This window comes from Arachis stenosperma, chromosome 1 (genome assembly GCF_014773155.1).
Source record: "Arachis stenosperma cultivar V10309 chromosome 1, arast.V10309.gnm1.PFL2, whole genome shotgun sequence".
Classification (NCBI taxonomy): domain Eukaryota; kingdom Viridiplantae; phylum Streptophyta; class Magnoliopsida; order Fabales; family Fabaceae; genus Arachis; species Arachis stenosperma.
In genome coordinates this window covers 61,472,783-61,480,897 of record NC_080377.1, presented here as the reverse complement: position 1 = coordinate 61,480,897, position 8,115 = coordinate 61,472,783, and the positions used below count along the sequence as shown (strand labels likewise).

The following is an 8,115-nucleotide window of genomic DNA, read 5'->3' as shown; positions in this document are numbered from 1 at the left end:
AGGGACAAGGCCAGTCAATGGCTAGAAACATTTCCAAAGGAAAGCATCAACACTTAGGATGATTTGGTGAGCAAGTTTCTTGCCAAATTTTATCCCCCTCAAAGGATCATAAGATTGAAGACTGAGGTACAGACATTCACTCAAATGGAGGCTGAAAATTTATATGAAGCATGGGACAGATATAAGGCACTATTGAGGAAATGTCCACCAGAAATGTTTACTGAGTGGGATAAATTGCAGAACTTCTATGAAGGACTTACTCTGAAATCTCAAGAAGCACTTGATCATTCAGCTGGAGGCTCACTACAACTCATGAAAACTACAGAGGAAGCTCAAAATTTCATTGATATGGTGGCCAACAACCAATATTTCTTTGCTCATCAAAGGCAACGCCAACCATCACAAAGAAGAGGAGTAATGGAGTTGGAAGGAGTGGATTCAATTCTAGCTCAGAACAAGATGATGCAGCAGCAAATTCAACAACAGTTTGAGCAAATGGCCAAAAGAATTGATGGCCTGCAAGTAGCATCAGTGAGCGCCACAAGCCAACCATCAACCACATGGGTGCAAAATGAAGAAACCCAAGAGAAGCAACAGCAAGAGCAAGTCCAATACATGCACAACCAAAATCCCGGAACAAATGAAGTCTATGGTGATACATACAATCCATCTTGGAAGAACCATCCCAACCTCAGATGGGGAGACAACTACAATCCAACTCAGCAACCATGGCAAAGAAACTCAAATCAAAACAATTGGAAAAACACAAACCACAACAACCAGCCAAACACTAACCAAAACACATACAGAAAACCACAAAACACTTACCCCAACTCAAACCATTATCTACCCAATAACCAACCAACTAACCAAAACACCTACCATCATCCAACAACACCCCAAAGCCAACCCATCTCACAAGAATCCCAGAGGATTACTAATCTAGAATTGCTCATGGAGAAAATGATGAAGAACCAAGAATTGACAACAAAGAACCAAGAAGCTTCCATGAAGAACTTAAAAAGGCAGATTGGACAAATCTCCAAACAGATTTCTGTTGAAAAACCATCAAGCTCACTACCAAGTGACACCATTCCTAACCCAAAGGAAGAATGCAAAGTCATGCAATTAAGGAGTGGAAAGATATTAGTGGATGGCAACCAAGGAGCAACTAAGGAACTTTTGGAGAATGACAAAGAGTCAACAGAGAAAGATGAAGCTAACAACAAGGACATAACAAGCAAGAATGTCCCAGAAAAGCTCACAGAAGAAAACAACCAACCAAAGAACTCAAGGAAGGGAAAGCAGATCATGGAAGAACCAAATTCAAGACAGCAGCAAGTGGAAAAGAGCCTTACACCTCCACTACCTTATCCACAAAGATTCCACAAAGAGACAAAGAATCACCATTTCCACAAATTTCTTGAGACTTTCAAGAAGCTGGAAATCAACATACCTTTGGCTGAGGCATTAGAGCAAATGCCTCTATATGCCAAGTTCTTAAAGGAGCTCATCAATAAGAAAAGAAGTTGGAATGAGAAGGAGACTGTAATGCTCAGTGAAGAATGTAGTGCACTAATCAAAAAAGGGCTCCCTCCCAAGCTTGAAGATCCTGGAGGCTTCTTCCTACCCTGCACTATTGGAAGCCTATTCATCAACAAGGGGATGTGTGACTTAGGAGCAAGTATAAATCTAATCCCATCATCTTTAGTGAAAAAGCTTGGCATAGAAGAGGTGAAACCAATACAGATGTCCTTGGAATTGGTGGACCAATCAGTAGTATATCCTAAAGGGTTGATTGAGAACCTTTTAGTTAAGGTTGACAAGTTCATCTATCCGGCAGATTTTGTGATCCTGGATTCATCAGAGAATGGAAATGACTCCATAATACTTGGTCGACCATTTTTGGCCACTGCTAGAGCCATTGTAGACATAGAACAGGGAGAGCTAACTCTTAGGATGCATGAAGAGAGCATCACCTTGAAAGTGTTTCCAGAATCACAAAGTAAGGAAGAAACAAGCAAGACAAGTGACTATCTTCCAGGGCAAGCAATCAACAAAACAATAGAACAGAAGAGTGAGCAGGTACAAGGAGGGGAAGGAATTCCAAAAGAGGCCGGGATGATAAACAAAAAGGGAGGAATCACAACTCGAGTCACTATCAAAGGAGACAGATCAACAAAGAAGAAAAAGAAGAAAAACAGGAAGAAGGCTCACAAAGGGTGGAAGAACAAAAAAATTCCAACTGAAGGATTTTCCAAAGGTGACAAAGTACGATTAGTATATCAACAGCTGGGAACAGAAGATCATTACACTGTCAACCAAGTACTCTCTCTTGAGCACATTGAAATTGAGCATCAAGGCACACAGAGAAAGCTTACAGTGAGAGGGGACAAGTTGAGACATCACTAGCATCAACCACCTTAAAGGGAGTTCAATGTCAAGCTAGTGACAATAAAAGAGCGCTTCATGGGAGGTAACCCATGATTTAAGATTCCTGTCCTTTCTTTTATTCAATAAGTTATGATTACCTGAGCATGATTTTGAACGTTCATATAAATGCATACATTGTTTTGAAGCATATGTCAGATTTCTAAGTTTGGTGTGCCTTAAGGCACACCCAATTTATTTTTCAAAAAAAGGGAGGTTATTCTTAGAACATATGCATAATACTTTTGATGAAGCATATGACCAAACATTAAGTTTGGTGTCTGCATGTGTAACACTGTTCAAAAGATCATTTCCTATTCATGAAATCAAAATCATGCAGAGAGGGATCATGCATCATTATTTTATGTATATATATCAATTGTGAAGGATTTACCGCATTGCTAAGCCATCTTCTCAGTAAGATATAAGTTTGGTGTTCACCAACCTTTGGCAATTCTAATTAAGGGACACAATTGATCATTTATGAAAAAGAAACAAAAACAATTTTTTATTTGTAACTCACTTACCAACTTATACATCCATATCCTAAGGCTAGCTGTTTTGGTTTATTCAGGAGAAAGAGATTGAGACAAAAACAAGCAGCAGCCACGACCATTAGAAGGTGGAAAAGTTCTTTCATACCCCTTCTTTCATTCTTCTAATAAGGAGAAGCATGTATGAAACATGATATGCCTCCACTGTTTATTTCCTTTTTATTTCATTTTCTTGTACTTTTCTTTGTTCAATAAGTAGCTAGAGAAATGATCTGCATAATGCTTGTCATTCATCACTTAGCTTGAATTTTGTTTTGTTTCCCATATGCTTGAATAAAAGAGATTTTGTTTGAATTGAAAAGTAAAAATCCAATGTTGCATAAGTAGAATGGAAGCTAATGGTGGTATATGTGTTTGATTAAATGCATAACTCATGAAATAAGTGCTGCATAGTATCATTTTCATTGAAGTGTGAGCTAGCTTGCTGTTATGAAGGCTCCTATCAATAAAGAAAAAGCCCTTGAGAACAAAATTTAAAATAGAAAGAAAAGGAAGAAGAAAAAGCCAATGTGGCAAGAAAAAAAACAAAGAATAAAGGTTGGACACCAATAGCTTGGACCCTAGGACACATGCCTGTGGTGTTCTTGTACTAGGAGATGCTTGGATAAGTAAATTCTAAGGGGTATTTTAAAACCCGGTCACTTAGATCAACTGATTTGGGATGACCAATTGAAAGTTGATGAGCGGATAATTTATACACTTTTTGGCATTGTTTTTAGTATGTTTTTAGTAGTTTTAGTTGAGTTCTTAGTATATTTTTATTAGTTTTTAGTTAAAATTCACTTTTCTGGACTTTACTATGAGTTTGTGTGTTTTTCTGTGATTTCAGGTATTTTCTGGCTGAAATTGAGGGACCTGAGCAAAAATCTGATTCAGAGACTGAAAAGGACTGCAGATGCTGTTGGATTCTGACCTCCCTGCACTCGAAGTGGATTTTCTGGAGCTACAGAAGCCCAATTGGCGCGATCTCACCGGCGTTGGAAAGTAGACATCCTGGGCTTTCCAGCAATATATGATAGTCCATACTTTGCCCAAGATTTGATGGCCCAAACCGGCGTTCAAAGTCACCTACAGAAATTCCAGCGTTAAACGCCGGAACTGGCACCTAGATGGGAGTTAAACGCCCAAACTGGCATAAAAGCTGGCGTTTAACTCCAAGACAAGTCTCTACACGAAAATTCTTCATTGTTCAGCCCAAGCACACACCAAGTGGGCCCGGAAGTGGATTTTTATGTCATTTACTCATCTTTGTACACCTTAGGCTACTAGTTTTCTATAAATAGGACCTTTTACTATTGTATTAGAGATCATCTTGGTAGCTATCTTCTAATTTTATGCTATCTTAGATCATTGGGAGGCTGGCCTCACGGCCATGCCTAGACCTTGTTCTTATGTATTTTCAACGGTGGAGTTTCTACACACCATAGATTAAGGTGTGGAGCTCTGCTGTACCTCGAGTATTAATGCAATTACTATTGTTCTTCTATTCAATTCCGCTTGTTCTTTGTCCAAGATATCACTTGTTCTTCAACTTGATGAATGTGATGATCCGTGACACTCATCATCATTCTCACCTATGAACAAGGTGACTGACAACCATTCTTGTTCTACAAGCATTCGAGGCCCTAGTGTTTATCTCTTGGATTTCTGATTGCACGATGCATGGTTGATCGCCTGACAACCGAGTGCTCGCCTGACAAACGAGCCAGCCATTCCGTGAGATCAGAGTCTTCGTGGTATAGGCGAGAACTGATGGCGGCATTCAAGAGAATCCGGAAGGTCTAACCTTGTCTGTGGTATTCTGAGTAGGATTCAATGATTGAATGACTGTGACGTGCTTCAAACTCCTGAGGGCGGGGCGTTAGTGACAGACGCAAAAGAATCACTGGATTCTATTCCGGCCTGATTGAGAACCGACAGATGGTTAGCCTATGCTGTGACAGAGCATCAGGGACGTATTTCCAATGAGAGGATGGGAGGTAGCCGTTGACAACGGTGAAACCCTACATGAGCTTGCCATGGAAAGGAGTAAGAAGGATTGGATGAAGGCAGTAGGAAAGCAGAGAGACGGAAGGGAAGGCATCTTCATACGCTTATCTGAAGCTCTCACCAATGATATACATAAGTATCTCTATCTTTATCTTATTGCTTTATTCGTTTACCACTATACCCATTTGAGTCTGCCTGACTGAGATTTACAAGGTGACTATAGCTTGCTTCATACCACCAATCTCCGTGGGATCGACCCTTACTCGCGTAAGGTTTATTACTTGGACGACCCAGTGCACTTGCTGGTTAGTTGTGCGAAGTTGTGTTTATGCCATGGTATTGAGCACCAAGTCTTTGGAGCCATTACTAGGGATTGTTTGTGTTTTGAAAAGTAGTGATCACAATTTCGTGCACCAAGTTTTTGGCGCCGTTGCCGGGGATTGTTCTTGTGTATGGACAACTGACGGTTCATCTTGTTGCTTAGATTAGGCATTTATTTTTTTCGAAATTCTTGAAGATGAATTCTAGAGTTTCATGCTGATTTGTTGAAATCTGGCTGGCTGTGAAGCCATGTCTAATTTCATTGGACCGAGGTTTCAACTTATCATCACAAGAGCTTGTTGATTTTTTTTCAATCTTGCTTTTGGAGCAGTGATCTGCTAAGGCTTGGCTGGCCTTTGGCCATGTCTAGTGTTTTGGACCGAAGCTTTCTTTGAAAGCTTGGCTGGCTGTGAAGCCATGTCTAATTCCTGGACCGGAGTCTTAGACTAGCATTGCATTGATTCCTGGAATTCTCACTAAGAATTTTGATGTTTCCACTTAATTTTCGAAAAAATACAAAAAAATTTTTAAAAAGCATAAAATCCAAAAATATTTCTTGTTTGAGTCTAGAGTCTCATCTTAAGTTTGGTGTCAATTGCATGTTTTTGTTGCATGCATGTATCTCAAGTGATCTTCAAGATGTTCTTGATGATTTCCTTGTTTTGATCTTTGAATTCTATTGACTTGAGTATCTTTGTGTTTCATATGCATTCTCATTAGTGTCAGTAGTATACAAACTGCTAAGTTTGGTTTCTTGCATGCATTACTATTTGGTTTTAGTTACATTTTGATTATGCCTTATTATTAAAAATCCAAAAATATTTTCAATTTGTGTCTTTTCAAGTCAATAATATAGAGAATTGAAGATTCAGAACATACTGCAGAGGAATTATACAGAAAAAGCTGGGCATTCAAAAAATGCCCAGTGAAGAAGACAGACTGGCGTTTAAACGCCAGCCAGGGTACCTGGCTGGGCGTTTAACGCCCAAAAAGGGTGCATTTTGGGCGTTAAACGCCAGAATGTGCACCATTCTGGGCGTTTAACGCCAGGATGGCAAAGGGGGAAGATTTTGTTTTCAAATCAATTTTTTTTAGTTTTTCAAAATCAAATCTTTTTCAAATCAAATCTTTTCAATCAAATGTTTTCAAAATCAATTTCTTTCCTTTTTAAAAGATACTTACTAACAATTAATGATTTGATTGAACATCTCAAGTATATTGCCTTTTCTGTTGAGAAAGGTTTAATGTTTGAATCATATCTTTTCTTGTTAGGAAAGTCATTAATTTTTAAAATCAAATCTTTTCAAAATTGTTTTCAAATCATATCTTTTCAAAATTGTTTTCAAATCATATCTTATCAATCACATCTTTTTAAAACCATAACTTTTCAATCATATCTTTTTAATCACATCTTTTTCAAAAATAGTTTTCAATCAAATCTTTTTTAATTTCTAATTTCAAAATCTTTTTCAAAAATCACTTGATTTCTTTTCCACTTTTATTTTCGAAAATCAATTAGTGTTTTTCAAAAATGTTTTCAAAATCTTTTACTTAATTTTCGAAAATTCTTCTTTCCCTCTTCTCACATCCTTCTATTTATGGAGTATCACTCCTTCTTAATGCACAATTCGAACTCTATCTGATCAAGTTCGAATTTTTCTACTCCTGTCTTCTACTTTTCTTTTCCTCTGACACCTCAAGGAATCTCTATACTGTGACATAGAGGATTCCATATTTTCTTGTTCTCTTCTCTTTCATATGAGCAGGAGCAGAGACAAAGGCATTCTTGTTGAAGCTGACCCTGAACCCGAGAGGACCTTGAAGAGAAAGCTAAGAGAAGCCAAAGCACAACTCTCTTTAGAGGACCTGACCGAATTCTTCAAAGTAGAAGAAGACATGGCAGCCGAAAACAACAATAATGCAAACAATGCAAGGAAGGTGCTGGGTGACTTTACTGCACCTACTCCTGATTTTTATGGGAGAAGCATCTCTATCCCTGCCATTGGAGCAAACAACTTTGAGCTTAAGCCTGAATTAGTTTCTCTAATGCAACAGAATTGCAAGTTCCATGGACTTCCAATGGAAGATCCTCATCAGTTCTTAGCTGAATTCTTGCAAATCTGTGACACAGTCAAGACTAATGGGGTTGACCCTGAGATCTATAGACTGATGCTATTCCCTTTTGCTGTAAGAGACAGAGCTAGGATATGGTTGGACTCTCAACCTAAAGAAAGCCTGGACTCTTGGGAAAAGCTAGTCAATGCCTTCTTGGCAAAGTTCTTTCCACCTCAAAGATGGAGCAAGCTTAGAGTGGAAGTCCAAACTTTCAGACAGAAGGATGGAGAATCCCTCTATGAAGCTTGGGAAAGATACAAACAATTGATCAGAAAATGTCCATCTGACATGCTTTCTGAATGGAGCATCATAGGTATTTTCTATGATGGTCTCTCTGAACTATCCAAGATGTCTTTGGATAGCTCTGCTGGAGGATCTCTTCATCTGAAGAAGACGCCTACAGAAGCTCAAGAGCTAATTGAGATGGTTGCAAATAACCAATTCATGTACACTTCTGAAAGGAATCCTGTGAACAATGGGACTAGTCAGAAGAAAGGAGTTCTTGAGATTGACACTCTGAACGCCATTTTGGCTCAGAATAAAATATTGACTCAACAAGTCAATTTGATTTCTCAAAGTCTGTCTGGAATGCAAAATGCACCAAGCAGTACTAAGGATGCTTCATCTGAGGAAGAAGCTTATGATCCTGAGAACCCTTCAATGGAAGAGGTGAATTACCTAGGAGAACCTTATGGAAACACCTATA

General features: G+C 38.7%; 1 non-coding gene across 1 annotated transcript; it reads right to left on the bottom strand.

The window, feature by feature from the left end:
- Positions 1–7,595: 7,595 nt before the first annotated feature.
- LOC130956371 (small nucleolar RNA R71) lies at positions 7,596–7,699 on the bottom strand. The gene has a single exon (XR_009077087.1). It is a non-coding gene; the product is annotated as a small nucleolar RNA R71 (small nucleolar RNA).
- Positions 7,700–8,115: the final 416 nt, after the last annotated feature.